A 14639-nucleotide genomic window follows, 5' to 3' on the forward strand; every position below is an offset into this window, starting at 1 on the left:
AAGAAGAAGGAGGAGGAGGAGGAGGAGGAGGAGGAGGAGGAGGAGGAGGAGGAGGAAAGGAATCAGGGGAGGGAAGGAGAGACTCACTAAGAGTTTTGGTTCGTTTCATTCCTGTTTCCCTGCTCGTTGGCCCTGGTCCTGTGTCACCTTCCTTCTTGTCCTCTTGCTCTCAAGTCTGCTCCTTCCCAGAGCCATTTGGGCAAATCTATGTGACAGGAGCTGGTCACCTTTCTGGTGTCTGGTGTACGGACTGCAAAGTTGCCAAGACATATGTGTCTATTTTAGGCAGGCCAAAGGGCTGTAGTGATCTTGGGAGCCATGGGTGGGATTGGCTGAAACTTGACAAAAGAATCATCACTGTGCTCTGGAAGCTGAGCTCCTCTGCTGAAGCCAAATCCTTCTGCACAGATGAGGGCAAGGCAACTGCTCCTGCAGAGGTTCCATGGGAAACTGCTCAGGTCTGAGCTCTTGGGGTTCCAGAAGTAAGAAACATAGAAGCCAGGCTGCTGGGCTAAGTTGATGGAGCATCAGCAAGAGCCACCAAAGGACTTAAGAAGAGGCAGTGTAGTCTTTTGTGTAGTTTAGAAAGATCCCACCAGTGACCAGGTGAACCAGAGAAGGGGCTAGGTGCAGGGAAGTTGAGTGAGGCTGTAGTTTGTGGTAGGTGGGAGAGGATATGGCCTGAGCTGGGGCATGGCTGTGGGAATCCAGCCCAAGGGCTCCAGAGGCAGAACTGTAGGCTGCTGAGAGCAGGTGGATATGGAAGAGGCCCATTGCTCTGGTGAGACAGAGCTGGTGTTGGAATAAAATGAAGAGGAATAACGAACCTGAAGGGGAACTTGTCAGTCAAACGCATGGGGTCAAAAGTCATGAGGCATCTGGGCTGGCTGTTACTTGGGAACAGATATCCTATGAGGAATCACCTGAGGGGGGTTGAGGGAAGACAGGGGCAAGTTTGGCATTAAGAGAGGGGAGGGTAACAGCTTCAAAGAGCTTTGAGAAGGAACAGTTGTGAGAGCAGGACAAGGGAGGGCGAGAAGTATGGTGACAGAGGACCAGGGCAGAGAGTAGGGAACTAGAAATCAAGCAGCTGAAAGTCCTGGAGTCTGTCCCTTTCTTCCCCTCTCTCTTCCTGCCCTCCTGTGCAGGGTACTGAATCCAGGGTCATGAGCATGCTAAGCACTCAACCACTGGGCCACATCCCCAGCTCCTGGAGTTAATTGTTATTGCTGTTTGTGTGAGACAAGGTCTCACCACTGTGTAGCTGAGGCTAGCCTGACACTGCCCTGCCTCAGCCTTCCCAGTGTTGCGATTGTGTGCACCACTACACCCAGCTTCCTGGGGTAATTTCTTAAAGCAGTTCTCATCAAAATTGCATGAACGGTGTTTTCATTAGTGCTGACATCTTTATGGAGATTTTCTTTTCAAAACTTACCAGCAAGTCCACCAAGATACATTGTCCACTTTTTCTCTATGAATGGGAGTGCAGCCAGCCAGAGGGCACTCAGCCAGCCAGAGGGCAGGTTCCAGATACCACCAGCATGCTGTGAATGGTTATGTTGGTTGGCCTGAGATGCATGGTGAGTGTACTATCTGGATACTGTCTTTAAACTAAATAAAACAGGCTTGGAGAGATGGCTCAGCAGTTAAGAGCATTGGTTATTCTTCCAAAGGACCTGGGTTTAGTTCCCAGCACCCACATGGCAGCTCACAACCATCTGTAACTTCAGCTCTAGGGGATCCATTGCCTCTTCTGGCCTCCGAGGGCACTAGGTATGTATATTGTACATAGACATATATGTAGGCAAAACACCTATACATATAAAATAAATAAAAAAAATAAGCCAGGCGTGGTGATTCACGCCTTAATACCACCACTTGGGAAGCAGAGACAGGCAGATCTCTGTGAGTTTGAAACTAGCATGGTCTACAAAATGAACTGTAGGACAGCCAGGGATACACAGAGAAATCCTGTCTCGATAGATAGATAGATAGATAGATAGATAGATAGATAGATAGATAGCAAATAAAATTAAGCTAAACAAACCATCTAGAGGAAACTGAGTACAGAAGCCCCCTCTCATGCCCACAGTATGGAGATGTTTCTCTGTGTCTGGCTCCTTCTTGCCTGTAAGCAGTCACTGTGGTCACTAAGGGACGGCCCTGGCAGGCAGGACTTCCTGAGTGGCTCCATCCCTCTTGTGTCTACTCTCAGTTCCCTGACTATTTCTCTGCTCTACCTGCCCTACCCAATACCCAACACCCTGCTGTCCCCACACCCTATAGAGGACACTGGTACCCTCAGTACATACATGATCACCAGTATTTCTCATGCCCTTACAGAGAAATGCCCCCCAAGAAATCGTATCTGACTTTCTGACATCCAATTTCCCTGTTTAAGTTCTCTGCGTCAGCCCTGTCTGCTGTCCAACAGTACTGACCCCATAGTATCTGACCATACCCAACATCTTGGCTCTGATTCCAAGCCTGAAGCATAGGCTCTTGGCTCTGTCTCCACATGTGTCCACCTGGGAGAACCTGATCCTGTCTCCTGCCTGTCTTCTGCAGGCCCTGGTGGTCCCTAGTCCAGCCTCTCACACCCCGCACAGAGGCTAGAGGTTCCTGTCCATTCAGATGGGTTTTCTTCTCCGTGTCTGTAGATTGACTGTCTACTGGTGTCAAACTGTTTCTCCCTGAGCAAAAGTTTCCACTAAAAATGAAAAGATTCGTGCTCAGAAGTCCGAGTGCCTCGTGATCCCAAAAGGTCTGGGTACAAAGAGCAGGCGTGGACTTTGTGAAGAGGTGAGGAGTGAGCCTCCTAACTAGCCTGGAGTCTCGGCAGAGCAACATTACCATCAGTACTGAAATGGAGACTAAGAAAGTAGCTTCCAGAGGTAGATCTGGTTGTTGTTCTGGAAACCAAAGGCTGTCACTCATTAAGGCTGCGTTCTGCAATCAAGCAAGGAGACTGATTCTACAGCAAACCTTACCTTCCTCCGTTGGCCAAGACTGGATGGCCAGTGCTGTGGCTATAACTAGAAGCTGTCCCGGGTTATGGATGTAGGTCGGTTGGTAGAGTGCTAGTCTAACAGGCATGAAGGCCTGGGTTCGTCCCTACAATTGTATAAACCAACTGTGACGGCTCATGCCTGTAACCCCATATCTGAGATGTGAGAGCAGGAAGTTCAAGGTCATCCTCCCATACACAGTTCAAAGCCAGACTGGGATATATGAAACTCTAGCTAAAAATTAAACATGTCTTGTTAGTCCCATTGCAGGGGAGTAATCTGGGGCTCTGGATGATGGAATAGCTATAATCTCAAACTGTGGGTCCTGTGGAAGAAAGAGAGAACTCTATGGAAGTTCTCATGCCTGCTGTTGAGTGCTTTGTCTCCCAGAGGGACTAGAAAATGCAACCTTACTTTGCCTGCTTTCTCTAGCTGATCTAGAGATTAAAAAGTCCTAGCCCAGCTTTGGAGACAAAAGGGAAAAGTCTGCCCAGACTTTTACCCAAGTAAAGCATGCTCATCCCTTTAAGAAGTCACTGCTGTGTAGAAATGTATCTCTGTCCACACTAGCAATCTGGGTACATGTAACTGGTGCAACCAGAGCCAAGAGTCCCTGCATCCTTTCAGGAGTACAAGATTTGAAGCCCAGTACTCAGTAGGGAGGCAAGAGGATTGTGAGTTGGAGGCCAGCCTAGGCTACACAATAAACTCCAGAACATCGAAACCTAGTCTCAAAAAAACAAACGAGCAGGGCTGGGGTGGTAGCTCAGTGTGTAAAGTGATTGGTGTGCTAGCATGCGGACCTGAATTTGGAACTCCAGAACCCATGTGCCTTAGGGTTACTGTTGCTGTGATGAAACACATGACCAAGAGCAAGTTGGGGAGAAAAGGGTTTAATTGGCTTAAATATCCTGAGTCACAGTCCACTGTGGGAGGCCAAGACAGGAGTTCAAACCAGGGATGGGGTTGGGGGTGTGTGACATGGGACACCTGGAGGCATGAGCTAATGCACAAGCAATGGAGGAGTGTTGTTTACTGGCTTGCTCCTCATGGCTTGTTCAGCCTGCTTTCTTACAGAATCCGGGACCACCAGTGCAGAGGCGTCACCACCCATGATGGTCTGGGCTCTCCACAATCAATTACTTAATTTCTTAATTAAGAAAAGGCCTTAGCTGTCTAGAACTAGCTCTGTGGACCAGGCTGGTGTGTGTCACTACCACCCAGTTGGGAAAGTGTCTCTTAAAGAATGGATGTTCCGCAAATGCTGGGTGTATGATCTGTTAAAATTATGTATTCGTTATGTATACAATGTTCTGCTTACATGTGAACCTTCATGCCAGAAGAGGGCACTAGACTTCATCACAGATGGTTGAGAGCCACCATGTGGGTGCTGGAAATTGAACTCAGAACCTCTGGAAGGGCAGTTAGTGGCTCTTAATCTCTGAGCCATCTCTCCAGCCCCTATATTACTACTGTTTTTTTAAGAGAGACCTTCTTTGTGTAGCCCCAGCTGCCCTAGAACTCACTCTACAGGCCTGCAATGGCTGGATCTTATGGAGGCATTTTCTCATTCGGGTTCCCTTCTCTCAGATGACTCTAGCTTGTGCCAAATTGACATCAAACTAGCCAATACACCATGTAAAAGCCAGGTGTGGCAACACACATCTGTAACTCCAGTGCTGGGAGACAGAGACAGGTGGATCCTAGGGGCTCACTGGCCAGCAGTCATTGCCAAAACTGTGAACTCTAGGTTCAGTAAGAAACTTTATCTCAAAAAGTTAAGACTAGAGGAAGAAATCTTGTTATCAGCCTCTGGCCTCCATACTTACCTATCCTCATGGGCAAGCCCCCCCGCCCCACATACACCACAGTACACACATACATGCACACATACAAACATGTATACGTAAAGTAATAATCAAAAAATGAAGTACAGAATTCAACAGCCAAAAGCAGGTATAGATAGGGTCACTGCCAGCAGCTGACCAGTTGACATAGTTGAAAACCAGAGCCCCTAAAGACCTTAGTGTTGAGAATAGCAAAGGTGGCAGTACTTAAAAGAACGGGAAGAACCACAGAACCCCAAAAGCTCCTCTCCATTTTGATGTGGACAAAAGATTGGTTTGCAGTCTTAAGACAACAGACTCCAGCAGCCTCGACTCCCTCCCAAGTGGATAGACTAGTGCCTGGGCAGGCTCACACATGGGTCGGAGGATTTCCTATGCAGAGGCCCTTGCCTGTTCTGTGCGTCCCTTTCTTAAGGGGAGGGAATTATGGCTGGTTCTCTTGGAGCCGAGGGCTTCTACAGTGGTGTATGCAGAGGTATCTGAGTATAGCAGTGGCCAGGGGTCGGAGGTCTTTGAAAGAGCCCAAGATAAAAGGCCTTGACCCTTAGCAGGGAGTGACACCTGACCTCAGTCCAGAAAACCCAGATTCAGCTGCCTAGGGCTGTAGCAAGGTTGGTAGTATGCTGTATAACTGATTTAATTCACTCACTGGTTAATCTCTGCATACATTCTCTGGGACACAGTTTGTTAAATGTTCTTTGCATAGAAAATTTCAGGCTGGATAGGTAGTGGTCCTTCAGAAGACTGTCAGCAAGTCTGTTCTGTTTCAGGAAGGGTTATGGTCTTCATCTGTACTCTATAGTGCCTGACATGCCTGTATGCTGCTCAGTCAGCTAACCCATTCCAGGAATAAATTCTGTTCTTGAACTTGAGCTGAACACAGGGTCTGCATAATTCTAGCATTTGTATGGACTTGTTTTTAAAATTCTCCTCCTCCAGAAAGTATGCTGCTGTCTCTTCTTAAGCAAAGCATGTTCTTTGGCTTTTACACCACTGACATCAGCCTCTGTGTCAGGGATCAGCAGCTTTGCTGAGAGAGAGGCCTCAACCCCAGGGTCTGAGAGACTCGAGGCTCCTCTTGTCCCCAAGAAGAGATTCCTGGTAGTGGTGGGGCATCCTAGGGCCAGTGCTGCTTCCTTGGCACCTGACCAGCTAGGCAGCCCCTCTCTCACACTGGATTCCCCAGAACTCACCAGAGGCCATAACATGATCCCCTGGGGAGTTCCAAGAGCACCTGCTGTGGCTGTTCTTAGGCTTGGACTCAGACCCAGACTCCAGTGGCAAGCAGGCTCAGAACTCTAGAAGGCACAGGCTCAGGCGTGGCTCTGTGCTCAGCTATTTACCCCTGAATCATGTCCGCTCCAGTTGTGCCCGCTGATGCCCATATGGTGAAAGGTCTGGGAGGATCAGGTGGTCTCAGAGCCCATCCTCATCATTGAGAAAGCCTTCACCCTAAGTCTCCTCTGCTGTACTGGTCTCAGCCTCCACAAAGTCATAGGACTGGTAGAAGAAGCCCTTTGGCTTCTACTTCAGCCAACTTTATCAGATGGATCTGGTGCAGGCAGGTTCTTTTTTTTTTTTTGAGACAGGATTTCTCTGTGTTATTTTGGCACCTGTCCTGGATCTCACTCTGTAGACCAGGCTGGCCTCGAACTCACAGAGATCCGCCTGCCTCTGCCTCCCGGGTGCTGGGATTAAAGGTGTGCACCACCGCCGCCGCCGCCGCCGCCGCCGCCGCCGCCGCCGCCGCCGCCGCCGCCGCCACCCGGCTATCAGGTAGGTTCTTGAGCATAATATCAGGAACCGTGGGAAAGAGGAGGTTCAGGCAAAGCTTTAGGACCCAGCTACATCTCAGCTTCCCTAATAGTGTTCTTTGTCATTAACTGCAAATCTGGAAGGGTAAGCAGCAGGGATTGGAGTGGCCAGGCTGGCTGAGCACCCTCGCATCCCTCCTCTGACCTAGCTTGAGATGTGCCTTCCAAGCACACACTAGTTGGCTTCATCTGGGCTTTCTGAATTCTGCCATGGAAATGCCCGGCTGGCTGGTGGAAAGAACACCTCAGAGCTGCTCTCAGCCCATTCCTATTCTCAGAAACCACACCATGAATTAATAGCTCCCGCGGAAAGTTTCTTTTTGAAAATTTTATGGACCCTTGGCCTGCACCTGGCTTCTACAGAAGCCTATGACTCTGGCTTATATGAGCAGCCCAGGACAGACAGCTCTGGTGCAGCCATGCCGGGAGGGAAGCCTGCACATCCATCTCCCGGTGTCCTCACCCCATCATCCAGGAGAGCAGGTGCCCTTTTGTAGGGCCAACCAGCCTCATGAGAAATCTTCGAAGGCTTTGGAGTCTCTCCTCCCCTCCCCCTCCCTTCCCCTCTTCTCCCCTTCCTTCCCTTTCTTTTCTTTTTGGTTCTTAGAACTAAACTCAGGGCCTGCAGCCCAGCTCTCTCAGGGCCTTTGAGGCCCGGGGTCACAGTAGTGGTAGTGCTCGTGATAACACAGAAACAAGGCAGGCTCTGTACTAAGTGCTGAAAATCTTGCCATCTCCAACTAGCCCAGAAGTTCTCAACCTATGGGTGGCGAACCCTTTGGGGGTCGAATGACCCTTCCACAGGAGTCGCCTAAGACCATCAGAAAACAGATATTTACATTACAATTCATAACAGTAGCAAAATGACAGTTATGAAGTAGCAACAAAAATAATTTTATGGTTGGGGGGTCACCACAGCATGAGGAACTGTATTAAAGGGTCGCAGCATTAGGAAGGTTGAGAACCACTGAACTAACCCAAGGACTTCTCATCCACATCTAATACAAAAGGAAACTAAGGCTCAGAGCATCCCTCGGTCAGCTTGTCTAGTTCTCACCAGGACCCCTGACCCCACATACCTACAGCTTGTGACTGCAGCTTCTGTCTGCTCAGATTGCTGTCTCCAAGGGATGCCTTGGGGCACACAGACCTCTAGGGCCTTGACTCGGGATGATGGCTCTACTCTCTGCCAGGGCAGCACAGGAGTTAATGCACATCTGAGAAAAACATAGCTTTAGAAACGTCATGTACCTGGTGGACACAGATAAAACAAACTCTTTAGTGCTAAGTGACAGAAACACTCAAAGGCGACTGGAGCAAAGAAAGGAGATTTTCTGGCTCACAAACTAGGAAGTCTACAGGCTGTGTGGCTTCAGACAGACAGATCAGAGCTCAAATAGATTATGAAGACTTGGCCTATTCTCCATTCTAGCCCTAAGGTCTGTTTCTCCCTGAGCTGGATTCATTCTCAAGGAAGGCTCTAGAAGCTGCGGGCTCTCGTTGTGGTCTTCTAGCTCAGAGAAAATGTAGACTTCTTTCCTAAGTGGTCTGATAGGAGTTCCAGGGAACACTTAGAATGGTCCCAGTGGTGTCAGGGGACTATGGTGCTGCTCACTGTGGCTGGCTGTTATATCACCTTGGAGTGGAGCAGGGCAGTGTCGGCCACTGCCAGAGAACTGAAGTCAAGCAGGAGGATGTAGGTGGAGCTGGGGTGCTTTGGATTGAGAAATGTGAATAGGCATTTGCCTGTGTGTGTGTGTGTGTGGGGGTGCACATCACTGCTACAGACTATGTATCTGTGGTAGACCCTAAACCCCAATTCTGTCTGGCATATGGCTCTTTCAACCCCTCCCCCAACTCAAAAAAGCATCTGTCTCTCGTCAGTCTTTCTGTCCTCCTAGCGATGAGCTGACTCCAAGTTTCAGCAGCTCAGAGCACACGTTGCCATGCCAACTCCTCCGCAGCAGCATCTAGGCAGAATGGGCTGGCCTGATCTCACAGCCGCTGGTGAATGCAGACACATTCAGGTAATTGGATTGGAGCAGTCCACAGGCCTTTCCTGTGGAAACCTGGAGCTTGGTCCAACTCCTGTTTAGAATCAAAGACTTGGAGGACATTTTGCTCCAAGACTCCAAGCTTACAGAGGGAAAGAGAGAGCTCAGCAGGCCTGACGATCAGAAGACAGGGCAGTAAAGGAGGGATGAGCCCCAGACAATGCCACATGGAGCGATTACCAGCCCTCTAAGTTCAGAGAGCTGTCAGAGATGCATGGGCTTCAACACAGGGGTCAGGACTTGCGTTGCTCAGCAAAACTGATGGCGTTCTTACCTTCCCACTGCAGGAGAAATTCAGATTCCAAGTCAACATCCACACAGGTCCCTGGGGGCTACTGTGAAGGTGTGTTCTCCGAATCAGCATACCAACCAGGTCATCTCTTGGGTCTGGCAATCCTTGTCATTGGATGCTCAATGGGAACAGTCCTACTTCCCACAGTCTGCCCTGACAGGACCATTCCTAAAGAGTCCCCTCACTGGTGAGGGAAGATCAGCCACCCTGGGCCCACATGCACATATCTAGGGTGAGACCTTGGTTTAACTCAGACTTCTGAGCAGCCATAGTCCCCTTCCCATGCTCTGGTCACACAGATTACTGATTAGGAGTCAGGTGCCTTCAGGGTAACTTGTATGAATGGCCACACGGAAGCTGCTTGCTGTTGATGCCCTGGGCTGCCCATGAATGCCTGGGACTATATTCTTAAGGTCCTGCAGAGGAGTTGTCCACCTTTTCCTCTTCCATATGGACTAAGGGTTTTCTGGGCTCCCAAACATCCCTAGGGCAAGTTCCTCTTCCACCTGCATCAGTCTGTGACCCACAGTGCTCTCTGTCCCCTCTCTTCATGTATAGCCCAGCCCAGTCCTCACTGCAGAGGAGAGGGGCAAGTTAGTGAAGGATTTGGCTTTGGCCCAAACAGTGTGAGTGGCATCTGTGAGGATCCAGAAGGCCCTCTGGTTCAGCCAGGATCCTGGAAGTCCTGTGGGTGAGCTCAAGTCAGCCCCTTAACATTCAGAAACTAAAGCTGGGGAGTGACTTCCGGAAATGGAGAGGAGGAAGCAAAGGTGACCAGGCCACCAGCCTGGCTCCCTCTAGTCCTCATAGAAACACTAGAGGTAGGCACTGCTACCCCATGCCATGATCAGTGCTAGGATGACACTCGGGCTAGCCTGCCTCCCAGGCTAGACCTCCCAGGCAAGACCACAAAGCTCAGGTGAGAAGGAAAGCCTGGTCTCAGTATCTAGGACTGAGAGGTTGGCTCCCAGGAGTCCTGCCTTGGGGCACCTTATAGCCCCCAGTCACAACTCCACAGCTCACAGTGCTGGAATCCCTGAGGACTGAGGACCTGAGAGTATCCAGGAGTCCAGGTCAGCTATGTAGACCATGGTATGGCTGTGGTATGATGTGGCTTCTAGTAACCCTGGAAACTGTACATTAGAATTTGCAAAGGGGACCAACCCAAGGGCGACTGTTGGTCTTAACATAAGAAACCTTGAATGATCCACTTAATCTAAGAGGTGAGGTAGCCGGGCGGTGGCGACACACGCAACACTTGGGAGGCACAGCCAGGTGGATCTCTGTGAATTCCAGGCCAGCCTGGGCTACAGAGGGAGTTCCAGGAAAGGCGCAAAGCTACACAGAGAAACCCTGTCTCGAAAAACCAAAAAGAAAAAAGAAAAAAAAAAAAGAGGTGAGGTACAGAAGCTCAGCATGCATGGCCTTAGAGGGACCTGCCAACCCTTTAAGGGTGTCCGTGAAAGGCCTTGCTTTGCAAAGCTATCAGATCAAGGACATGGAAAAGAGAAGAAGGAATGATAGGGAGAATGGGGTCCCATGTCCAAAGCCAGACACATGCCTGACCCCATTGAACAGTGCAGACAAGAGAAAGGGAGACAAGCAGGTGCCGCTGAGCACCTGCCTGTGGTGAGCAAACCCGAGAAGCCACACCCTTCCATGGCCTCTCCTCGGAGCACTGGAAAACTCTGGGAAGTTACCAGCCTCTCGTGTTTAACTGCAGCGCTCCTCCTTCATGAGGAAAGTGTAGATCAGACTAATTAATGTGTGCTGTTTGTTTACCCTCCTTTCACTTCCCTGAGACAAAATAATTATCCAGAGCTTTAGAAACAGCCTCGTCCAGGGCAGTCCCTCCTGCGTCTTCTGCAGCAGCAGCTTCCACGTGTAGACAAGGGAGCCTGCGCAGGGCAGAGCAGGTGGCGGCACCCAGGAGGGTCCTCCTCCTGTCCATGGCACCGCTGGAGAGGAGGCCTGGGGTAGCTGTGAAGGATTTGGAGTGGCACCATGGAGGGCCAAGGGACTCAAAGCTGCCTCATCTTAGAGGGTCACTGTGGTAGCACAGCTCCCACTAGCCCCGGGAGCTGCCACCCCAGATCCTCCCCTCCATCAGCCCTACAGTGGAGACCAAAACCATGCCCATGCCTGCCCAGGGCAGGCAGAAAGGAAGGTCACTGCAAACTAGAGACTTTGCCAGATGCCACAAGAGTGGGGGCATCTGAGGATGGATTCTCTCTCCTCGTCCCTTAAAGCCCCATCCCAGCCAATAGCCGATTCCAATCTGATTAGCCAATGTCAGGGTTGAGCCACATGGGATGACAGAATGGGTCACTTTTCTCAGGAAGCCTTTGATGAAGGAAAGCCTGACTCACAGGGGTGCTGTAGACACCGCAGTGGCTTTTGGAGGTACAAACAAACCTCCTCCCTGATACTTTCTCCAGTGTCATCCATGTAGCCCACATTACTGCCCACAGATCAAACTTGACCCTTACTGCAGAAAGACTGACTTCATAAGATCTTCTGCCCCTGAGTGGGCACTCAACCCAGCAGTCTGTTTATTCTTACATTTGTTACTTCCCTCCCCAAGCAGGGTGGCCAAGAGCCAGGGCTTGGCCTCAGACAGACTCTTCATGGAGCTTATGCTGGAGGGAATCCTAGAAACAGCCCCAGCTCCAGGCCTAGTGATAGCCTGGTGTAGGGAGGGGCTGTGGTCACAGAATGCCTTGACAGGGTCAAGGGAGATTCCCCTGAAGGAGAGAAGTCTCAATTGAGCCCTGAAAGGTACAGAAGGGAGAGGGGATGGGCCGGAGTCAGGAAGGGAGGGGTTGCAGGAAATGGCCACAAGCAGGTGCAGAGGGGTCTGGCAGAAGCTGCAGCTGGAAAGGAAGCTGCGGCTGGAGCGAGGATGAGAGGGGGAAGGGAGCACAGAGACAAGAGCACAGAGGGCCCAGACAGAGACTGTGAGCCTGGACTTTGTCTCCCACAACAGTGGGGTCAGTGGAGGGAGAGAGGAAGGGAGAGAAGGAATAAAGAAGAGAGAGATGTTAAGTGGATCCTTCGGAGTACTGCACAGATGTGAGAGGGGGCACTAGTGACCTTAGACAACGGGGGATAAGAAGGAAAGAGGAAGGGAGACTTGGAAGTGGGTCTGCTCAAGACTCTCGGTTGACATTCAAGTGGCCCAAGGAATATGGCTGGGGCATCCCCTGGGGTCTTGGTGTTGAATTCAGGGACCACTGGTGTCTGGGATGCCTCAGAAGACCTCATCGCATTGCCCATTGCTCCTGCAGGGTCTGCCTCTGGCCCCAGTAGATCTGGCAGAGATAGGTTGGTATGGGCAGCTCCGTATCCTGTATTTCCCCCTCTAGCCAGGAGGGTTCTGCCAGCTCCTCATTGAGAGCCATAAATTGGCTGAGCACACCCAGCCAAGTGTGGTAAGGAGTGAGCCATGGCTCTGGCTCCAAGCTGGAGTCCTCCCTCTGGTGAGTGGTTGGGATAGTAACCAAGAAGCACAGTGCTCTGGCATCACCCAAGCCAGACATCAGGTGTGGGAGGTTGCTGGATGGACTCAGACCAGGCTGTGGCATTCATTGAGGAGTCCTCACTTGGCTGTGCTTGTGTGGACACACTTGGTGCTCCAAACTGTGACCTTTCAGTGTTAGCTTCAAAGGGACTTCCCTTGAGGAAAGTAAAAATCTTCGTGCTTCTTGTTCATCAGAACTAGACACAGCCACCAGCTTAAGCTCCTCTTTGGACATGAATCCCTGGTCCTCCTTCATCAGCCTTGGGGATGGTGTCTGCAGGACTCTTGGGCCTCTGACAACTGTGTGGAAAACCCCACCTCCCCGACGGCTGGAGGAGATGGCTGTCCCCTTTCTGGCACTAGCATCATGATCCGCCTCTGTTGATTTATCCTATCTCTGAGGCACCTACCTGCCTTTCGCCTTGAGACTCCCTGGGACTCTTGTGTGGACCCTTCTCTCGTGAAGCCCCTCATTTTCTGGGGAGGTAGACATATCCCCAAGTGCAAGTAACACAAACTGCAAAGACCAGGCTGCTGTTCTGGGGGACAAGCACCCCAGTGGAAGTACCTAAGCTACCCAGGCAAGGAGGTGAAGAGTCCGCCCTAGAAAGCCGACATCTAAGCTGAGCTGTGGAGAGGGTGAGGGAGCAGGACGTAGCCCTATGGGAGCTCCTCAGGGTGAGGTCCTGGCACCACTGTCAGAGCGAGCAGGGGCCCAGCATAGTGGGTGGACAGGCTGCAGAGCCTGTAGATGGGCTGAGGAAATGTCCCTCCAGCCAAAGCTGATCAATCGACACTGTTCTCAGTCCATACTGAGCTGTTTCATTGGAGGCAGAGGGACAGATGGGACAGGAGGACTGAGGGAGGGTAGTATGAATGGTATCTAGGTCTCTAGTTTGGGTGACTGTCGTCTCAGGAGGGAGGAGGGAATGTGGGGCCAGGATGAATATGGCAGCCTGGGTCCAGACCAACGAGGTGTCACGGGCAGAAGGGGTGTAGATCGGTGAGAGAAACCACCATTAAACTTAGCTGCCTGGCCTAGTAATCAAAATACAGGTGATACATCCAGGACTTTCCCCTCAGGACGAGAGCAGTGTGGGTCCCTGGAGGCTGGGTAAACACGAGACTCTTGTCTTTATTGACTGGGTAATCAGGACAGTCAATGCACCTGCCTGGGTGTGGTCATGCCTGCTCTGAAAACTACTGTGACTCAGTACATTGTAGGCCAGGGACCCAGGATGGATGGATGTAGGCAGTTGTTGGCTTTGCCTGAAGCTGCACCTTGGAGGACAAGCTGGAGAACTAATAAAGCTTTGGCCCGGACCCACACAGCCCCAGGAAGCTTCTCTAAGTGTCCAGGGGACTGTCAGGGCAACTGGGTAAACTATTCATTCTAGAAGCTGGTGAAACGGTCTATGTCGGGGTCCCCTCTACACACACATACACACTGGCTAGAGTTCTACCGTGGGGTAGAACATAGAGCTTAGTCTGTCGCTCAGGAAGCTGGACCATGGTTAGAGCAGGGCTGCATGTGAATGAGGCTTCCCTGCTCTTCTGCCCAGCTAGCCACACTGCCCTCTGCCCTGTAACCTTTGGCCCCCTTTGTCTTTCCCGGCCTGGTTGGCACTGGATAAAAGGTGAGCATGTTTGCAGCTCCTCTAACCTAGGCCACTGCCTAACCAAACGGCTTCACCTGATTCCAACCGGCGTCAGTCCAGGCACACTCGAGTCCTAACACACCTCTTTGTACCGACGAAGCTATGCCCTTCTGTACACATGAGCCAGTTGTTAAGCAATTAAGTTACAGAGTCAAGGCAGTCAGTTAGGGACAACCATATACAAAGCTGTTTATTCCACAAAAACAAAACTACATAGGCAAATGGGATGTGCTGGGGCATTCTTCTGGCCCCCAAACACTCCATGTAAAACTGATTCCCTGGTTTTCACAACAGTCCAATTTAGTAATGGCCTCTCTCACTGTTTCTACAGGTTCTCAACAAGCTTTGGTGACCCAGCATGGCCCCTGGAGGTGAACCATGAATGTCTGCAGAACACTTAGCACTAACTATCCAGAGTCGCATCCTTCCAGGAGGTGACCCATCCT

This window comes from Peromyscus eremicus, chromosome 5 (genome assembly GCF_949786415.1).
Source record: "Peromyscus eremicus chromosome 5, PerEre_H2_v1, whole genome shotgun sequence".
Taxonomy (NCBI): Eukaryota; Metazoa; Chordata; class Mammalia; order Rodentia; family Cricetidae; genus Peromyscus; species Peromyscus eremicus.